General features: G+C 40.6%; 1 protein-coding gene across 4 annotated transcripts in view; it reads left to right on the top strand.

Moving 5' to 3' along the window:
- The window catches only part of ATXN7L1 (ataxin 7 like 1), a 258,320-nt gene that overhangs the window by 21,869 nt on the left and 216,854 nt on the right, over nucleotides 1-19,597 (top strand). The window contains exon 2 of one of the 4 annotated variants that reach the window (XM_078154441.1): nucleotides 17,403-17,522. The exons of the other annotated variants lie outside the window; for them this stretch is intronic. The gene's annotated coding sequence lies outside the window, so the exon portion shown is untranslated. The remainder of the gene's footprint in view (nucleotides 1-17,402; nucleotides 17,523-19,597) is intronic. 4 annotated transcript variants of the gene reach the window in all.

Here is a 19,597-nt window from a genome sequence, read left to right on the forward strand (position 1 = left end):
GCTAGGGCAGAAGGGAAGACTAATTTCTCTCCTGATTCACAGAAGAACATAACACCTGTTGTAGCATATCAGCCACAAACCTTCCCTTCGCATAGTGGGGTTTGAGCATTAATTTCTATGTATGGGATAACCTAGTGAAATCCTCTTGCACTTAAAAAAGACTTTTGGCATCAGTCTACTAAAAAATTTTCTCAGATTGAACTGACTCAGTAGCCATAATCTCCCTGGATTGTGGAATTACCTTAATTTCTATCACAGCACAGCTCTTCATATTCCTTGAGCCACTGGGCATCAGTGCAGTACATTGATTGATTGATTGATTGATTGATTGGGGTGGGGTGGGGAACCAGACCTATGATATTGTTATTCCTTCTCTGAAGCACTGTGAGATGATAACTTTCCCCAAGTACCACAATTACAACCATATGTCAGAGATGGGCTTAATCCCAGGTCTTCCTGACTCCAAGGCCATTTCTCTGTCCACTACATTATGTGCCTCTATAGGGATTCACAGGTCACACAGACCTGGCTCTACTTCCCCTTCCTCCATTCAGGACACAGCCTTCCTCGTCACCTTATGTAGTTACTGGCTGCACTTTCACTTATTCCTCTCAGCTCAGCAGTAAAGGGGGGGTTGGAATACTCCTTGCTCCCCATTGCCATTTCCAGGTTGTCCATCATTCTATAATCTCTCCTCCTTTGAGGTTATGCGATCCATATCAAATCCTGATAGCTGCTAGTTACAGACCTCCAGGTCACTCCTCTTCTTTCCTCAACAAGTTCAGTACCTGGCTCACAATCTTTCTTTCCTCACCTCTCTTTCTGGCCTTAAAGAGGGGACCTCAACATACATACTGATTTCCCCTAACCACCCAGTTCCTCAGCCTATTCACTTCCATAACTTCCTGCTGCACCCAACCCCAGCCATACACAAAGATGATCATTCTCTTGATCTTGCCATCACCATGCACCCTTTCCATGTTTAAGAATTCCACAGTCCCCTTATCTGACCATAATCTCTTGACTTTTCACCTCTCCCTCTGCTTTCCCTTCCCAAACCCTACTCTTGTCCACAGCATGCCCTCCAGTCCCTTGACCTCTCAGTTCTCTCCCCAGCCATCTCCCCTGCACTTGCTACTCTCTTCTTTTCCCCATTTTGACTCTTTGGCTACTCTTCTCTCTCCACCTCTTGAGTTTCCATCCCCCTTATCATATTGCCTCTTGCACTCTGCCAAGCTTACCCTTGGATGACTCCCACCATCTGCTGTCTTTGCTCCTACAACTGTGCTGCTGAATGAACTTGGAAAAAATCATGCAGCAATTTGGACTGGGTATACTACAGATTTATGTAATTGGGCCCTCCCTGCTGCTAGGCAATCCTATCAACTCACTGTCCTACTCTGTAGAGGCTCTTCCAAACCTCCTCAAGCCTCTCATGGCACCCCTCCCCCACTCAGCTGAGACCCTTGCCTTATATTTTACAAGGAAAAAAAAATGAGGCTATTCACTGTGAGCTTCCTCTTTTCCCCTCTGCCTTCTGCCACAATCTCCTTCTTAACCCCTGTCTCACATGATGAGGTGGCCTTACTCCTTTCCAAGATAAATTCCTCTACCCACACAAGCAATCCCATTCCATCCTGTCTTCTCCAACAGATTGTCTCCTCTCTCATCCCCCCTCTTTCACTTGTCTTCAGTCTCTTCCCTATCTGGCTCCTTCCCTACTGCCTACAAATATGCCCATGTCCTGTCCTCCCTTCCACCCTCATCCTCAAAAAAACCCTCACTTGATCCTTCCATCCCAGCTAATTAATTGTCCTATATTCTGCTCTGTATGGCTGAAGTCCTTGAGAAAGCTGTCTATAATTGGTACCTCCAATTTCTGTCCTCTCACTGCCTTCTTAATTCCTTACAATCTGACTTCCAACCTCATTATTCCAAGGAAATGGCTATCTTCAAAGTTACCAGTGATCCCTTAATTGCCAAATTCAGTGACTTTTCTCAATCTGTATTTTTCTTGACCTCTCTGCTGCCTTTCACACTGTCAGTCACCCTCTTCTTGATGCTCTATTCTTTCTAGGTTTTCAGAATACCACTCTCTCTTGGTTTTCCAGTCAGACTGCTTCTTAGTGTCCTTTGCTGGGATCCTTATCCAGATCATGCCCTTTAACCATAGATGTTCTACAGTGTTGTTTCTTGGGTCTTCTTCACTAATCTCCCTATACTACTTCACTTGGTGAACTTATCACCTCCCATGGATTTAATTATCAACTCTATGCTGATGAATCTCAAATTTACTTATCCTGCCCTAATCTCTCTGCTGATTTCTAGTCTCACGTCTCCTACTGCCTTACACACATCTCGAACTGGATGTACAGTTTTATTTGTTGTTGTTCAGTCATCTTTCAGTCATGTCCCACTCTTCATGACCCTGTTTGGGGTTTTCTTGACAAAGATACTGGAGGTTTGCCATTCCCTTCTCCAGCTTATTTTACAGATGAGAGAATTGAGGAAAACAGGGTTAAGTGACTGCCCAGGGTCACACAGCTAATAAGTGTCTGGAGCCAGATTTGAACTCAGGAAAATGAGTCTTTTGACTTCAGTCTTGGCACTCTATCCACTGCACTACCTAGTTGCCCCTAGGACTTGAACCAGGTCTTTATGGCTGACTTTTTTATCCATTGTGTTGCCTCTCAATGAATTTAGTGTTATTGTTGTGGTTCAGTTGTGTCCAACTCTTTGTGACTCCCATTTGGGGTTTTCTTGACAAAGATATTGGAATGATTTGCCATCCCCTTCTCCAGCTCATTTTACAGATGAGGAAACTGAGGCAAAAAGGACTAAGTGACTTGCCCAGGGTCACACAGCTAGTAAGTGTCTGGGGCCAGATTTGAACTCATAAAGATGAATCTTCCTGATTTCTAGCCCAGTGCTCTATGTACCTAGATGCATGTACAATATGTGTACAGTAGACATCTTAAACTCAACATGTCTAAAACTGAACTCATCATCCTTCCCTCTAAACCCTCCTGCCTCTTGTCTTCCCTATTACTATAGAAATCAGCTTCATCCTCCTACTCCCTCAGGCTTATACTCTAGATGTCATCCTTGACTTCTCACTATTTCTCTCCTCCTATATCCAATCTGTTGCCAAGGCCTGACAATTTCACCTTTGCAGCATCTCTTAAATATGCCCCCTTTTCTTTTTTTTTAAACATGCCACCCTGATGCAAGCCCCTTAGCACCTCACATCTGGACTATTGCAATAGCCTGCTGGTGGACATGCCTGGATATGCCTGCCTTAATTTCCTCCCTACTCTAATTCATCCTCCTTTAACTACCCCCACCACACCTTTCCAGTCTTCTTATACCTTATTCCCCACTATATAATCTTCAGTCCAGTGACACTGGCCTCCTTGCTGTTCCTTGAACAAGACACTCCACCTCTTAGCTCTGGGCACTTTCCCTGCAACGCTGCCTGGAATGCTCTCCCTCCTCATCTCCACTTCCTGGCTTCTCTGGCTTCCTTTATTTAAACCCCAACTAAAATCTCATGTTTTGCAGGAAGCTTTTTTCAACCCCTCTTAATTCTATAGAGTGTCTTCTCTCTTTTAATTACTTCCTGGATATCCTTCATAATGCTTCTTTATACATATTTGTTTGCTCATTGTCTCACCCGTTGTATTGTGAGGGGAGAGACCATCTTTTGCCTCTTTTTGTGACACTTAGTAGGTCCTTAATAAATGGTTATTTACTGGTTGACTGTAGGAGACTTGAGCCCAGTGGCAACCAACAGTAGAGAATAGTGTCATAAATCCTGTGTTCCTTCCCTCTTCCCAAACAACCATTCTAGCCTTCTTCATGCAGCAAAAGGCTAGACAGTGAAGTGGAAAAGTTAACTCACAAGGCCCTGTTTGGATTGCTCAACTCATTTCAGAAGTGGGATGACTGAAGTTTGCCTGCTTGAATGAGAGCTACAGATTACATTCAGTTAAACAAATACTTATTAAGTGCCATTTGGATATAAAGAGTTGTAGTATAGGATAAAGAACACTAAGACTAGAATTAATGAACTCCAGATTCAAATCTGTGTAATTTACCAACAATGTGACCATCAGCAAGTCATTTAACTTCATGCCTCAGTTTTTTTCAGCTGCAAAATGGGTATAATAAAACTTGCAATGCTTGCCTTAAAGGGTTATTGTAAGGAAAACACTTGGTAAACTTTGAAGGGCTATAAAAATGTGGGTTGTTATTTTGGTCACTGTTGTTGCTGTGATGAGGGTGAGGATTAGCATGATGATGATGTGCTGGAGGAGATACAAAGTTTAGTTAAGACATGCGTAATGCAGAACAGTGCCTGATAAGTCATCAGTGCTTTAGACGGCATTCCTCTTCAAACATGAGTTTGATTAGGCGATCTCTGAGCTTCCTTCTAATTCTGAGTGTATGATTCTAAGTATAATAGAGGAATTTCAATTGCTGTTTGACAGAAGGAAGATAGACGAATCAAAAGATACAGGTCAGGAGCTGGATGGGATGTTATAGGTCATCTAGTAAGACCTGAATTCAAATCCAGCCTCAGACAATTACTAGCTATGTGACCTTGGACAAGTGACTCAACCCTGTTTGCCTCAGTTTCCTCATCTGTAAAATGAGCTGGAGAAGGAAATGGTAAACCACTCCAAAATCTTTGCCAAGAAAACCGCAAATGGGGTCACAAAAAGTCAGACACGACTGAAATCACCAAACAACTGTACAACCTACTCATTTTACAGATGAGAAAACTGATCTCTAGTGATGCCACATGACTTTTCCAAAGGTCATGCAGATAGTAAATGGTGGAACCAGGATTTAGGCTCAACTCTGATGATTTCAAGTTTATTGCTTATTCCAGGAAAGGTTATTGCCAAATGGAGATATTTTAGGGAAGGCTTTTTGAAGTAAGTGGCATTTGGATTAGGCTTCAGAGACTCAAAGAGGAATGTTGGGAGGGAGGCATTTTAGGCAAATAGAATAGTGTGGCTACATTATAGGAAACCACTGGTTTTGAGCCCTGGAGTAATAGGACCAGATCTGGATATAATGAAGATAAGGGTGAATCCACCCATGAAGGGTAGATTGAAGGGAAGAGAGAATGGAGGCTGAAAGACCTCTTAGGAGGTGATTGCAAGAGTTCAGGTGGGTGGTAAAGATGATCTGAGTATAGAGGGTGAAGGCAGTAATAAACTTGATAAATGTCTGGAAAATAGGAGCTAAAGGGAAAAGTGAGCAATACAGGGGTGTCAGAGATGGGAGGCTCTGTGAATGGTGCTTCCACTGACAAAGGCAGGGAAGCAGGAAAGATGTCTCTATGGAACATCTAGGTACATACATCCTGTAGGCAAGTGGAGAAGTGGAGCTGGACTTCACAGAGAAGTAAGGACTGCAACTAGAAATCTGATAGTCATTTGCAAGGTGATAGTTGATGCTATCTGAGTGACTGAAATTACCAAGAGAGAAAGGGTAATGAAGAGGGTGGAGAACAGAACCTGGCAAAGTACTCTCACCTTAAAGAGTTGGAAAAAAGATGTAGTAAAGAAGAAAGAGAAACAACAGTTAAGTTGGTGGAAATCAGGAGAAAGTGGTAGCTCAGAAGCCAAAAGTAGATCAACAGCATAACTAGCTTCAGGGAGGTCAGGGCCTAATACTGAAATAGAGCTATTGACTTTGGTGATTAGGAGGTCATTGGTGAGCTTGAGAAAGCAGTTTCAAGAGAGTGAGGGAAGTGGGATACAGATTTCGAGAGGTAAAAGACAGATGGGTAATGTAGACAGTTTTTCAAGAAGTTTGGCAATGAAGGTAGGGAGAAAGATGGGATGGTAACTGAATGCCATGCAAAAAGGTCCTAGAAGGCTTTTTAGGCTGGGATGGGGAGGGGAACCTGAGAACTTTTTTGTATCTTAAAAGATGTCACAGTAAGTACCTCAGTAAAGAGTAAGAGACTGAAAATGCATGAAATAACATAGACTTTATTTTTCTTTCTTTCTCAAGGTGGGCTTTAGGGAGAAGGGAGAAGGGATGGAAAGGTGGATCTTTGTTTGAAAATGAAATCCAATTTAATTTTTTTTAAAAGATGCCTGAGAGAACAGGTTTGATTGTTGGACAGAGGGCCTCTTAGAGACAGGAGGACAAGGAAATCAAGGGTACATATAGCAGGGTTAGCTTTAGCAAGGAGTAGGGGGAAAGAAGGAGACAATGAGTATCATGCTAAATAGTTTTGAAGAGAGAAGTTGAGGGAATCTCTTGACAGATGACCTCAGGCAAACAGAAGGCAAAATCTTTTGCCCTACATGGGAGTGGAAGAGTTGAAGGCTTGAGAAGAGAAGAAAATTTTTGAGCAGTCACTGTGGGAGAATGACATGCAGTCAGTAAAAGTGGAATGGAGATATTATTGAGTAGTATTAGGGGGCTGGCTGAGGTTAAAATGGTACCTTGGCACTTTTTTCCTCCAAAGCCCTTTACACATGTTATATCATAGACTCATAGGATTTTGAGCTGGGAAGGAATTGATAGATCACATAATCTGACTGCTCATTTTACAGCTAAGGAAGCTGAAGCCCAGGGAGACAGTATCATGTACTGGATTTATAGTCAAAGGACCTGATTTCAAATCCTGGTTCTGACACTCCTTATTTGTTCTTGAGAGAACCACTAAGCCTCTGTAGGGCTTAGTTTCTACATCTGTAAAATGGAAGGTTGTTCTAGAATACCTCCAAGGTCCCTTGAAATTCTCAGCCTATGATATATACATATACATATACATATATTATACATATACATATATATTAATAAAAGAGACTATGAAGTGACTTATCCCAGTTCAGTCAAGTACTTAATTCTTGACCCAAGCATTCAATCTAGGTCTTCTTGGTTTCAAGTCCAGGACTTCCTTCTTTCCTTCCTTCCTTCCTCCTTTCCTCCCTCCCTACCTTTTTCTTTCTCTTTCTTTCTTTCTTTCTTTCTTTCTTTTTCTTCCTTCCTTCCTTCCTTCCTTCCTTCCTTTCTTTCTTTCTTTCTTTCTTTCTTTCTTTCTTTCTTTCTTTCTTTCTTTCTTTCTTTCTTTCTTTCTTTCTTCAGTGTTTTGTCCCATGAGTTGGGTAAGCATTTTACATATGAAAGAACAGGGACACAGAGAGGTAATTTGGTCAGGGTAGCAGTTAGTGATGGAAATGTGACTAGAACCTGATATTTTAAACTCTGAGGAAAAAAAATTACTTGGGGGAAGTTATTTAATGAGATGCCTGAGAGAGAAGTGGGTCAAAACACTTGCCAGTTCTAACCCCATTACAGTGAAAAGTAGAGGTGAGAAAATCTGAAGTTCACCAACTTAGAGGCAATCTTGTATATAAGAAAGAGGGTTGGGCTGAGAATCAGAAAATCTGTATTCTAGCCCTGGTCTCCCACTAAGTGTCTGTGTACCTTGAGCCTCCGTTGTCTCATCTGTAAAATGAGGTATTCATACTGAAAATCAAAGTCAATTGGAATTTTCTTCTACTCCAAGAAAAGGATCCATGAAAAGTTGTTCAGCAAAAAAGTAAACCTTCATTTCAGGAAATACTAAAACATGCTGTTGTGGATAGAGAGATGGCCCCAGAGTTGGGATTATTTGGGTTTCAGGACTACTTCTGGTACATAACCTGGGCTGGCCACTTTAAATTTTCAGGGCCTCGTACAGTTCTCTTATAAACTGCAAATTTCCCAATTGCTTTGGGAAAGGGAATCCTATCCTAGTAGAATTGCTTTTGAATTCCCCACACACACAATGAGATGATTAAACTAGCTGACCTCTGAGGCCCCTTCTGTCTCTAAATTTCTATGATTTTTTAATCCATGGCATTGGGTGACAGTAACTACTGAGGGGGCAGCTGAGTGGCTCAGTGGATAGAGCACTGGGCCTGGAATCAGAAAGACCTGAGTTCAAATTTGACTTCAGACACTTGCTAATTGTGTGACCCTGGATAAGTCACTTAACTCCTGCCTGCATAAAACTAGAGAAGGAAATGGCAAATCACTCCAGTATCCTTGCCAAGAAAATCTACGGGGTCATGAAGAGTTGGACATGACTGAATAACTGAACAACAACAGTTTTGAAAATTAAAATCCCAGATAATCCTTAAACCACATCTGATCCAGAAATTTCAGCTTCTCTATCCCACCCTTTGACCAAAATGCTTCACAAACAGATTGCTTTAAGTTTCTCCTTTCTTTCCCATCTAAAGTGTAATGATTATCGACATGACCTATGGATTCACAGGCTATATGCTCGTAGTTGAGGGTGCCTATGAAAATACTACCTTAAGTTGGTTGGCAAAATTTAAACCTTAATTCTAGGAAATAAACATTGTGCCATCCATGCTCATGGTGTGAAACTTAGCAGTTTGTACCCTTAAAATTAAAAATCAAGCGTGTGCATCTTGTGCTAGCCACAAAGCAATGAGCTTAGGTGTGGAAAAGGTGAGAGCAAAATCCTTCCTTTGCTTTGAAAATGGGGTCATAGATCAGGAGCTTGAAGGTAACTTAGAGGACATCTAGTCCAATCTTTGCATTTTATAGATGAAGAAATTAAGACCCAGACAAGTGATTTGTCACTCAAGTAGTAGAGGTCAGAGGCAGAATTTGAACCCAGGTCCTCTTTTTCTAGAGTTAGTGCTCTTTTCACTACCATTTCTTGTCTCTTTCCAGCAGCCCACCCATTATTCATGAAATACCCTAATTTCTCTTACAAAAAAATGACCTTTGCCAACCTTTGCCAGTTATAACCAAACCGGTATTAACAGGCTTGTCTGAGATAGCCTCATCTGCTGTTCCAGGAAATTTCATTATAGTCCTTCAGTATAGTCAAGTCAACAAGCATTTATTAAACACCTACTGCTGTGCTAAGTGCTAGGGATACAAAGAGAGACAAAAACAAACAGTCTCTGCCCTCCAGGAACTCAGAATCTAATGGGGGATACCACATGCAAACAACTGTGTACAGACAAGATACACACAGGACACAATAGAGCTAATCTCTGAGAAAGGGTACTAACATTAGAATTAAAACGGACCAAAAAAGGCTTCTTACTCAGCACAGACTGTTTTGAAAGCTCCTCCATAAGTTATGCAGTTTGGTTTCTTTTAGGTGTTTTGGACCTATTCTGTGTTTTTATCAACATAGGAGTTCCAGATGTTGAGCTTCCTCTACCATTACAGGTTGGTACCTCCTCTGCAGTTTATGGTCTTAGAGAGTTACCTAGGGTAATGAGAAGTGACTTCTCCAGTATCTGGTAGGGGCAGGACATGAACCTAGGTCTTCCTAACTCCAAAGGCCAGGCATACATCTAGTATAGTATCCAGAGTATAGCACGATATTTCTCAATTTATAAGGTACAGTTTCCAGTCAGTTGGATAGAGCATCAGGCACCTAGCTCTCCTCATTTGAAAATAAGAACCCACATAACTCCTTCTTACATTCTTACTATCCTTTTTTTTTGTGAGGCAGTTGGGGTTAAATGACTTGCCCAGAGTCACACAGCTAGTAAGTGTTATATGTCTGAGGCTGGCTTTGAACTCAGGTCCTCCTGACTCCAGGGCCAGTGCTATATCTACTGTGCCACCTAGATGCCCCCCTTCTTACATTCTTAACAAAGTTTGAGGATTGCTTATGTAAAAGAGAGAAGAAAAGACCCTGATGAATACTTTGAGCTCCTTGGGAAGTAGGTTAGGTAAATACTAGCTGACCCTCTTAAGGATATCATCACATATTTATTCTGAGGGAATCAAACAACGTTGTAAACATTGTTCCGTAATTTCCTTCCATTCTTTCTGGAAGATAAGTGTGACATAGCTATACCATCCCACAGGAGGGTTGTGTAAAGAGGCTCATACCAATAAAGTGACCAGTTAGTCAACTAGCACCCATGCTATGTGCCAGGCCAGGAACTGAATTAGATTCTCCCTTTATGTCCCCTGGTTCTATACTTCAGTTTCTACAGATTCTAAGGTAGAACTACTGATGGCATTACTGTCCACACATCAGTGTGGCTGGAGGAAAAACTTACGTGACTCTAGCTGTCCACATAGAGGAAATCTTACTAAATACCTGATTATGATATTCCCTCTGAATTTCAGGATAGGGAATCAGAACAGAAAATTTCTAGTTCAGTCTTTGATCTACAAGCCAATTCTCAGTTATCCTACCCTACTTGATGCAGAGGTGGCCCAGAGAGTTGAAATCCACAAATAATACCAACTGCCTATTTTTTAGCTGTTTGTTTCAATTTATCACCTGCCAAAGTTTTTTGGTTTTGTTTTTTAACCAGAACTGTCTGAATACTCAATTGAGTTTACTTTCTCTACCTCCCTAGGCCCCTCTCTGGTGTAAGCCCTCATAATATGGAAGAAAATAGCATAGACCTGGATCTGTAAGGGACTTCAAAGATCATTTAGTCTGATCCCTTCATTTTACAGCTGAAAAACTTGAAGGAGTTTAAGTGACTTGCCCAAGATCACACAGGTAATTAGGGTCAGAAGCAAGATTTGAACCCAAGTCCTTTGACTCTAGAATCACATGGGGGAAATTTAGGCCACAGAGAGAGAGAGAGAGAGAGAGAGAGAGAAAGAAAGAGATGGCGCTTTCACAATGTACCATACTGCCTCCCTAATCAATAGTTGGACCATATTTCAACCATGCTTTTCTCATATGTATTCTTACCAATGCATATGAGACAGTGACTCAAAAGTTTCCACTGATTGGTTACATGCATAGCCTCAACTTTGATTCATGGCTGCTATTTGCAGAGCTTATTTGGAATTTTGCCTTAGCACCTTCATAGGCTACATGAGATATTTGCCTTCTCTTAACTCCTAGCTCTGCTTTTTGCATGCCAGCATGGTTTGTCTGCTGTTGTAGTTTCCCATATCACTCTGTTGCATGATATTTACCACTGTGTGTCTTCAGTAATGCTTCCCTCCTAAGTTTGTGTTTAATTTCACCAGTTGAATATCTTCAAGCCTGTGGGCTAAGGGTGGGAGCAGATCAGAAGATAGAAGCAGCAGAAAGAGAACTAAAAAGGTTGGCTGTGGTACAGTAACCTGTACCACAGGTACAGGTTACTGGATTGCCATGAAGATGACTGAGACTCCATTGCAACCCCAGCTCCGCCCATTGGCATCACCGGTTTGCTTGCTGCTTAAATTAAATTGTACAATTGCTTCTTCAGCAAGCATTTATCACTCAAGAAGTCTATGTATACTGGGGACAGCCCAGTGTATCTGCCTACACAGCAGCATTATTCCCAACTACATCCAGTTATCTCAGCCTCTCTCCCATTAAGGGAAAGGGTCCTGAGACATTTCTTCTAGTTACCTGGAATTCATATATTTGTATCACCCTTAGCCTATATGAGGTCTGTATAACTCTAATATAGTTTAGTAGTGTTACTCAACAATGACAATTTATGTTTTGATCCCTTTGAATTTCTCCCTTTTCAAAGATAGAGTAAGAGGCTTTAAATTAGAGACTTATGATATTGGGAAGTTGGCTTCCAAGGAAAACATCTTCATCAGGGGTTGCTGTCTCTTCCCCATTGTTCTTGCTCTGGGTAATTTCACCGTACGTAAAACATCTCCTAGCTCAGCAAAGAACATTAAGGTCATTGGGTCCTTTCTAGAGGAATTGTAAATAGGTGCTAGAAGGTCTTAGAGAAGGACTCAGAGATTTCTGTGACTTCATGGGGCCAATAGCTTAATGGTTGATCTGGGATCCAGAAACAATTTTGCAACTCCTGTCTTTCTCCAGGTAAAATCTGGAAAGGTGACTACCCATATGTGGGTAATTTGTTGTTTTTCATTTGTAGGAGAGTTCATTGATAAATACATACTTGAAGTAGATAGTCTTGCAATGCTAGACTTTTCTTTATCCACATCCAAGCTTTGGGGTTTCTCCCCACAGGGCAGTAGTGAAAATGAAGGGGCATGGAGACCCCATTCCTCTAGCACTTGGTGAGAAAAGAGAGGAAACGGTTTGAGGATGAGGGAAGATGTGAGATCCAGAATGACTGTAAGAGAATATTGGAAAGCAAAGGAATAGATATATGTGCTTCAGAGCAGATGATAAATCTTGGAAAACAACAATGATCCCCAGTGGAAAGCCATTAGTAGACCTTGAAGAGCTATGTAAATTGAAGTTATTATTACCAGGTTACCCAGGTCAGAGGGATCCATTGTGGAGTCAGAGGCATTTTATGCACAAGGGCTGATCCATATGAGAGCCATAATCAGGTTCCCCAAATATCCCTAATGCTTATATCTGCAAATATTTGCAAATAGATAAGCAGTCATCAGACTATCTCTCAACTAAAAATCCACTTTTCTTTATAGTCAGTATTCTCAGCCGTGGGTTCAGTGTTGAAATCCCTTCTTCCTGTATTTGCATAGTAGATATGCTCACCTCACATTCCACCTAAGCTGGATGGAATCAAATCTCTTACTTAAGATACCATGCACAAGCCAGCATGGTTAGCAGTATTGGTGAGTGTAAGTACTGCTGGTGGAAAAGCAGAAGCTCTGGTCTGGGAAAGGACCTGCCTTAATTATCTTCCTCTGCTACAATTGCATAACAGCTGGTATTCAAACCTCCCCTGTATGGACCAGCAAAAATCAAGACCAAATGCTTGAAATAGCTTTACTCTGTGCTACTCAGGTGCTGTTTTCTCCTATTTGTACTTGCTCCAAAAAGGGAAGCTGCCAGCATTCACACCAATGTGTTTGACAAATTGGCAGCCAGGCCTCTTGAAGAGTGTTCTAGGCCGAGGCATGGAAGTCCCCCTGTTAGGTCTGGAGGGCCTGGGCGAGGGAAGGATGCCAAACCATTAGCTTGTCTTCCAGTTTTGAGTCTTATTTTAGTGCACAAAGTCTACAAGCCCCTTTTCAGGCCTGAATCAGCTCCCTAAAAAAATCTCCTCTAGCAGAGCCCATGATTTGGCCTTTGTAAAAATGAAACGCCACTTACCGCTTAGAACACCTACAGTTGAAGGTCAGGTTCGGTTTGCTTGTCTGCTTTATGTTGTTTCCTGGTTAAGGCCATCAGTTGTAGGCAGTGTTACCCCCCTCTCCAGGTGTCAGGGGATGTGAAAGGCCTTCAGCAGAGAGTGGAAAGAGCATTGGCTTGGACTTGGAGGAGCCTGGTTCAAATCCTGCCTCTCATTTTTCTTTTGTGACTTTGGGCAAATCACATAACTTCCCTGGGCCTCATTTTCCTTATCTCTAAAATGATGCGGTTGGATTAAGTGACCTCTGAGGCCCCTGTATTAGCTCTAAGTCTGTGAAGGAATGTGTTCTTTTTAAGGGATTATACTTCTATAGGTTGCTTCCATTGCCTATTTGTGTGAAGAACTAGGGTTCCTGAGAGTCTTTCTAATGAGGGGAAGAAAACCAGCATCCAGATTTCCCAGAGCCATGTAGCAAATGCTTCCGATAATGGGAAGCTAACTGCCCATTCTAGAGACCTGACAGGGCCAGTTTAAGATGATTGGGAGTTGTGGTCCCCTCTCTGATTGTCTACAGTGTTTATTTGGTTGATGGATGCCTGAAGGCAACAGGAGAACGGATGAATCAGGAAAAAATGCATTCTCTTTTCTCATTATTAATCTCTGTTGGATGAGGCATATTATTGAACCAGGTTCTAAGGTTAGCCCCATCAATTGGCATAACAACCTTCCAGACAAGAGTTTCACACGTTTTAACAAACAACGGGTAACTCCTGTGTACGTGATTGTGAAAATAGATGAAGTCATTAGAGGTGTGGCACAGCAGATAATTGCTCCCTAGCAAGAATTGTAAGAGAAATCAGAAGTGCCCCAAAGTGTGTGAGATTCTGTCAAAAACCAGAAACTTTTAAGCTGAGTGATTAAAACGCATTTTTTAGCAAATCGTCTTTTCCCTGGCAGAGAGATTTCTCTAACATCCAATTAATAACCCTTGTGCAAATTTCTTTGAAAAATAGCATGTGGTGAAATGTACAGCACAGCCTCTAGTAGCATTCTTACCACCAGTCTACCAATATTTCCACCCAAAAAAAAAAAAAAGGTCGTTGGAACAGTGAAGACTTGGATAGGAGGTATGTGTCATTTTCTTGCCCGGTTCTCAAAGAGAAAGATTGTGTTTGAAAACTAAGTCATTATTGGTCTCCAGAGTAGCATACTGAGCTTTATTGTTCCTATTGCCAATGTGAGTTATTGATTTGCAAATGTACAGAATTCCTTTCTAACTCTCTTGAAGTGTGGTGGATGGAGACTAATTTTCAGGGAGAAAGATGGGATTCATTTCTTGTAAAACATTTCCTAGGTGGCTGACTGTGCTCCTGCTTTTAAGATAGTGAGGCATAGCAATAGGACATACTCTCCCATAGTTGTACGGGGCTATTTGCAATATTCATGGAACAGTGAGGCAAAACTGAGTTAGGCAAGACCTTCAGAAGGTCCATCTGGTCCTTCCCAAGGGCTGCACTGTGGAGTAGTGGCCTGCAGAGTCCCTAGCTGGGTCAGAAGTGAGAGAAGGGCAGATTCTTTAGTATGGTTGTTTGTCCATCTTCTAGTGTCAGCATTCATGTTGACAAAAAGGGGTGAAAAGGTCCCTAAGGACTCTCTTTTTATAGATACCAGTACCTCACCTCTCTCTGCACCACAACCTAATTCAGTTATTTCTTAGCCCATAGAGTTAGAGCTCACAGAGACGAGAGAAAGCATTTGTCCAAACTTATTTACACATGCTGAGGCCCAAGGAAATAAAGTAACTCACCCAAGGTCATATCAGGTAGTAGTAAGCCTGGATTTGAACCCAGATCCTCTAACTACAAATCTGCTTCTCTTTGTACTACTAAGATGTTTCCTTATCAGTTGTAGTGGGCCTTTTTCCTTTTCTTTCTTTGTACCCCATCTTCATGATTCTCTATCATGGCCTGTGTCTCGCCATAAGCAAGCAAAATCTTCATAAACTATGGTTGGAAACCCAAGGATTTGTTTATTGTCTAAAATCCAAATCAGATCAACAGATATTTTATCCAGGGCCTGCTCCATGGGAAGCCCAATGTAGTTAGTCCGTGTGATAAAGAATGCAAAAAAATGTATATAAGACAGTCCCTGATGAAGCGTTTGCTCTATCTTGCTGACCATCCTATCACCTGATTAATTACTGTATCTGTTCTTCATATTCAACTTAGATTTTATTTTTTTTCCTCTCTAACATAAACCAAAATAGTTCCTTTTTTTTTTAACTACTAGTGCTTCTGCATTTTTGACACTTATATGCTGGCATCTCATCTTCTTCCCCTTCAGTGTTGCTTACTTTTAAATATTTAACAGCTTCAGGTTGCTTCTTAAGTAATTTCTTTCAGTAGTTGATTCATTTTGGTTACTTTGTTAGCCAAATCCAGCTTCAGGGTCTTGTTCTTAAATTTTCAAGGCTTGATAGGATGTTCTGCTCAATACAGCACTGTCTCATCAGTGGTGATAGAAACAGAAATTATTTACCCCAGCTGGTGTTATCTGCTTCCTAGTGAGTGGGTTACTTTGCTGATGGAGAGCCACTGAAATCCTGTGCCCTGGAGCCTCCCCATTTCTACCACTTTTTATCAGGATCAGGAAATTCATTGTCTGCTAAAGACAGTATCACTTTGGTACAAAGTATCCCCTTAATGATTCATCAAATATTTATTAAGCACCTACTGTGTGCAAGCACTATGCAACTTATGAATCATTCAGTGTACAAATGACCCATAGATAGAAATAGAAGGTGTATACTTACTCTGTCCCAACCCTCACATAACATATCTCTAGAGCCTAATCCCAGCCTAATAATTCTGAGGACCTCTCTAATCCAGCAGCTAAGCTATCCCTTTGGGGATCAGTACAGGAAATTGTCTGATCCTACTTTCCTTTCTTCCATTACCTCAGGAGATCATATACTGAGCTCCTTTCACTACTCACAACTTACTGCATCAAATGAACATCTTTCTTGTGTACATATATATCTTATTTCCTTAGGAAAATCTCTTACTCCTTGCCTCTAGGAGGAAATTTGTTTTGAGAAAAAGAAGGCATTATTTAGATTTCTTCTCTAGAATGATATTTCAAGAAAGGTGCTCCAAAGGAATCCTCTAAGGAATCATCAGCCTCTAAAGCCCCTGAAGTTGCCCTGATGTCACATCAGAATCTCCACAAAGAAACCGAAGACTTTCATGGTTCGTGTGTTTCATTTCGGTTCCATTATGGGTTCATCATTTTAAAGCATTGCTTTTTTTTAAATAGGAAGATGTGTTCTGAGTTGCAAACAACTGATTTACAAATAAACCTTGAGAACAAAACTGGATTGTAAGTCAAAGATGGTAAATTTCAAACTACTGAAATAAATGTAAACAAAAGCACCATGCTAAATTTATCTAGTCACTAGAGAGAGTTGGTGCTACCAAAGGGGTCTGGTTTACAACACCTGACACTGAAAAAGAATCAAATTCCAGAGTCCTTTGAATGGAATGCAGAATAACTTGGATACTTTTTGTTGTCATATCAATACTCATTTCTAAGTTCCTCTCCTCTCACCTCAGATCCTTTGTACTGTTATTACCTTTCAGATTCACCTAACAGATTGTGTGTTGAATTGTCATTCCTAGACATATTCATTTTCCTTTTTTGCAATTTGAATCTCATTTTGTTCTTTTCTGTGCCCATTTGAAATTTATGTCAAACTCGTCTTTTACAGACGAAGGGTCTACCGGGACCTAAATCCATTATATCTCCTCTATTGCCTTCATCATCAATTTTTTTTCCTTGCAGAGCCATAATGTTTTAAACCTTAGCAATCATCCAGTCTCTCCTCCTCATTTCTGAAAGATTAAATTCCTTGTCTGTGGTCACACAGCAAGTTAGAAACTAGACTAAGACTAGAACCCAGATCTCCTAACTCCTTATCCAGTGCTCTCACCATACCATACCATACCATACTGCCTCAATTCTGTTCAGTTTTCCTTGTCTTTAGTTTGAAGTAAACCCATGTTGATCACTGCACATGATTCCATTGTGCTTTATTTTACAAACTTTCCTATTTCATATTTCTTGAGTCAGTTCTATTGATGATTGGATTTAACTGACCTTAATTTTCACACTCCTTCTTTTGGTCACTTTAACTTTTAGAAAGGTTGATACTTTGCCTAGTTAGATGTATTTCTTTAGTTTTCAATGACTTCTCTTTTGAAAATGACTGTGAGCATAGCAGCTAATCTGATATTATAATGTCCAAACCCAGGATTGTGATGAAGTCAAGTTTTACTGCAAGGCATCACCACAATTCAGGGTTTGAACATCATTTGGCATTTGGGCTTTTTTTAGCCCTAGAGGAGCTTGGAAGCAGGACCAAGTTGGACCGGGCGAGGAGGCAGTGGAGCAGGGCCTGATAAGTGAGGCTGACTTCTGCTATCACCTCAGCATCCAAGAGGAGGCCAGTTGAAGGTGAGCCACAATGTATGTAAGTATTTGTGGGGGTGAGGGCCTGGGGGATGTTGATGGGAAGGGAGCTTAAGGGATGGGATATAAGGGAAACAGAAGAGATTTCAGTAGTAAAGACCAGTGCTATGTAGCAGCAGTAGATCTAGACTGGCTGATACAAAGGATGGGTCATGTAAAACGTACTACTTTATATATATATATATATATATATATATATATATATATATATATATATATATATATATATATATATATATATATATATATATACACATTTGTTTCAACTGCTTCTTCACCTAGTAATATCCTTCAGGTCTTTATTATTTCCATACCATCCAGATATCAGTTCCATAGTTCTAAACTGTTGGTTTGGTTTTGGGGGGGATTATTTGTGTTTTTTAAAAGGATCCTTATTAACCATCAGCCTTTACATCACATCTCTCATCTCCTTGTCACTGATTTATTTACAAGTCTTTTCACAGCAAAGAGGAAAAGTACTAGTTCTCTCCCTAACTTGAAATCATGCCAGAATGCATTTCCCAGGCCTTTATCTCTTTACTCAGGGAAAAAAAAATCAGATCTTGGCTTCTTTGAGAACCTACCTGATTTAGGTATGGTGTATTTGTAAGAGCCTTTTGTTTGTATTCTTCAACTGTTTTTTGGGAAAAAAGAAAAAAGAAAAGAAAACCTCACTGCTATTTTTGTGTTGTTTGTTGATGTGTGTTTTGTTTTTGTTTTTGCCAGGGGGCTGGGGGTGAACAGTGCTGGTGGAGAGTGGCAAACTTCCTCCCTCACTTTTCCCAAACTAGCTTTCAAAGAATGAAGATATTTGCTCATTTCCATCTTTCATTTCTAGGGCATGACTTTCTATGTGCCTCATTCTTTAAGAAGACTCTCATAAAGATTGTTGGCTTGCTTCCTCTCGTTATCATTTTTGATACTACCCCTCAGAATTGTAGTCTGATATGTAATTTAATGCAGATTTGCAGATAGCTACTTACTCACATGCCTGAGACAGGCTCTTTTATCAACATTATCCATAAACATTTGCTAAATGGCAAAAAAATTTGAAAATTTTGATTATAGCCCTTAAGGAACTCATAGTCCAACAGAGATATGATTAAATATGAAGCATGACTATCAGTAATGTGATTTTTAAAAAATACGTCCCAGAACTTATACATCTAAATGAGTATGATCTGCTTCAAAGTAATCCCGTTGGCAGGCTGAGTAGTTATTCCATCAATGTTACCATTGCTGAACCCAGGTTTTCAGCTTCTTTGGATACCCTTTGAGAGCCAGCAATACATTCCTTTGATCTTCAGTGGTGGCTCTCATTTGTCCTTTGAGGGTAGATTTGACTCTTAGAAACAGAAGAGAATTATTTGGAGCCCAAATTGATGAAAAAAATCAGTGACATGTTAGGGGGTGGGAAGTAGTGATTTGTATAGGGCAGGTAAACACTTAAGTTAAAAAATGAATGATTGAGACATGCACACACATGATAATGAGCTGATGTAGGGTGGTAGCTAAGTTGAGGTTAATTAAAGGAAACTTAAGAAGTGGATTTTGAGCTGAGAGCAGTAGGATAAAAAAAAACACAGGATGGTGGAGAAAAAGCAGGCTTTTCAAGGTCTGACTTCTCAAATAAAGGATCAGATGTAGGAGACAATAAAGTTTTCCCAACTAGAGTAGTATGGAGAGGTAGGCCTTGGGAGAGAAGTGCTATTAGGTAAAGCCTTGAAAGCTCACAGACAAAATTTCTTCTGTGTCCAAGATTAAAGGTTAGGGAATTGGGGACAGCAAGGGGGAGTTAGCACAACTAAACAAGAATAGTTCCTTTTTTCTTTTCTTGCCTTCAGTTTCTTTATCTACTTTATCTGCTTGTAAGCAGAAGTAAGGAAAGCAACATGGAGAATGCTCTAGATTGATGTGATGTTCACTAATTCAAAGGCTTATAGACCTTAGAGTCATTTGATTTACTTAAGATTGTACAACTAGCAAGTGGAAGAGTCAGAACTTGAACCCAGGTCCCCTCTTTCCAATTCATTACACTGTGACAGAAGTAGTGAAAAGAA

Source organism: Phascolarctos cinereus, unplaced genomic scaffold (assembly GCF_003287225.1).
Source record: "Phascolarctos cinereus isolate Bilbo 61053 unplaced genomic scaffold, phaCin_HiC Scaffold_1;HRSCAF=81, whole genome shotgun sequence".
NCBI classification, from domain to species: domain Eukaryota; kingdom Metazoa; phylum Chordata; class Mammalia; order Diprotodontia; family Phascolarctidae; genus Phascolarctos; species Phascolarctos cinereus.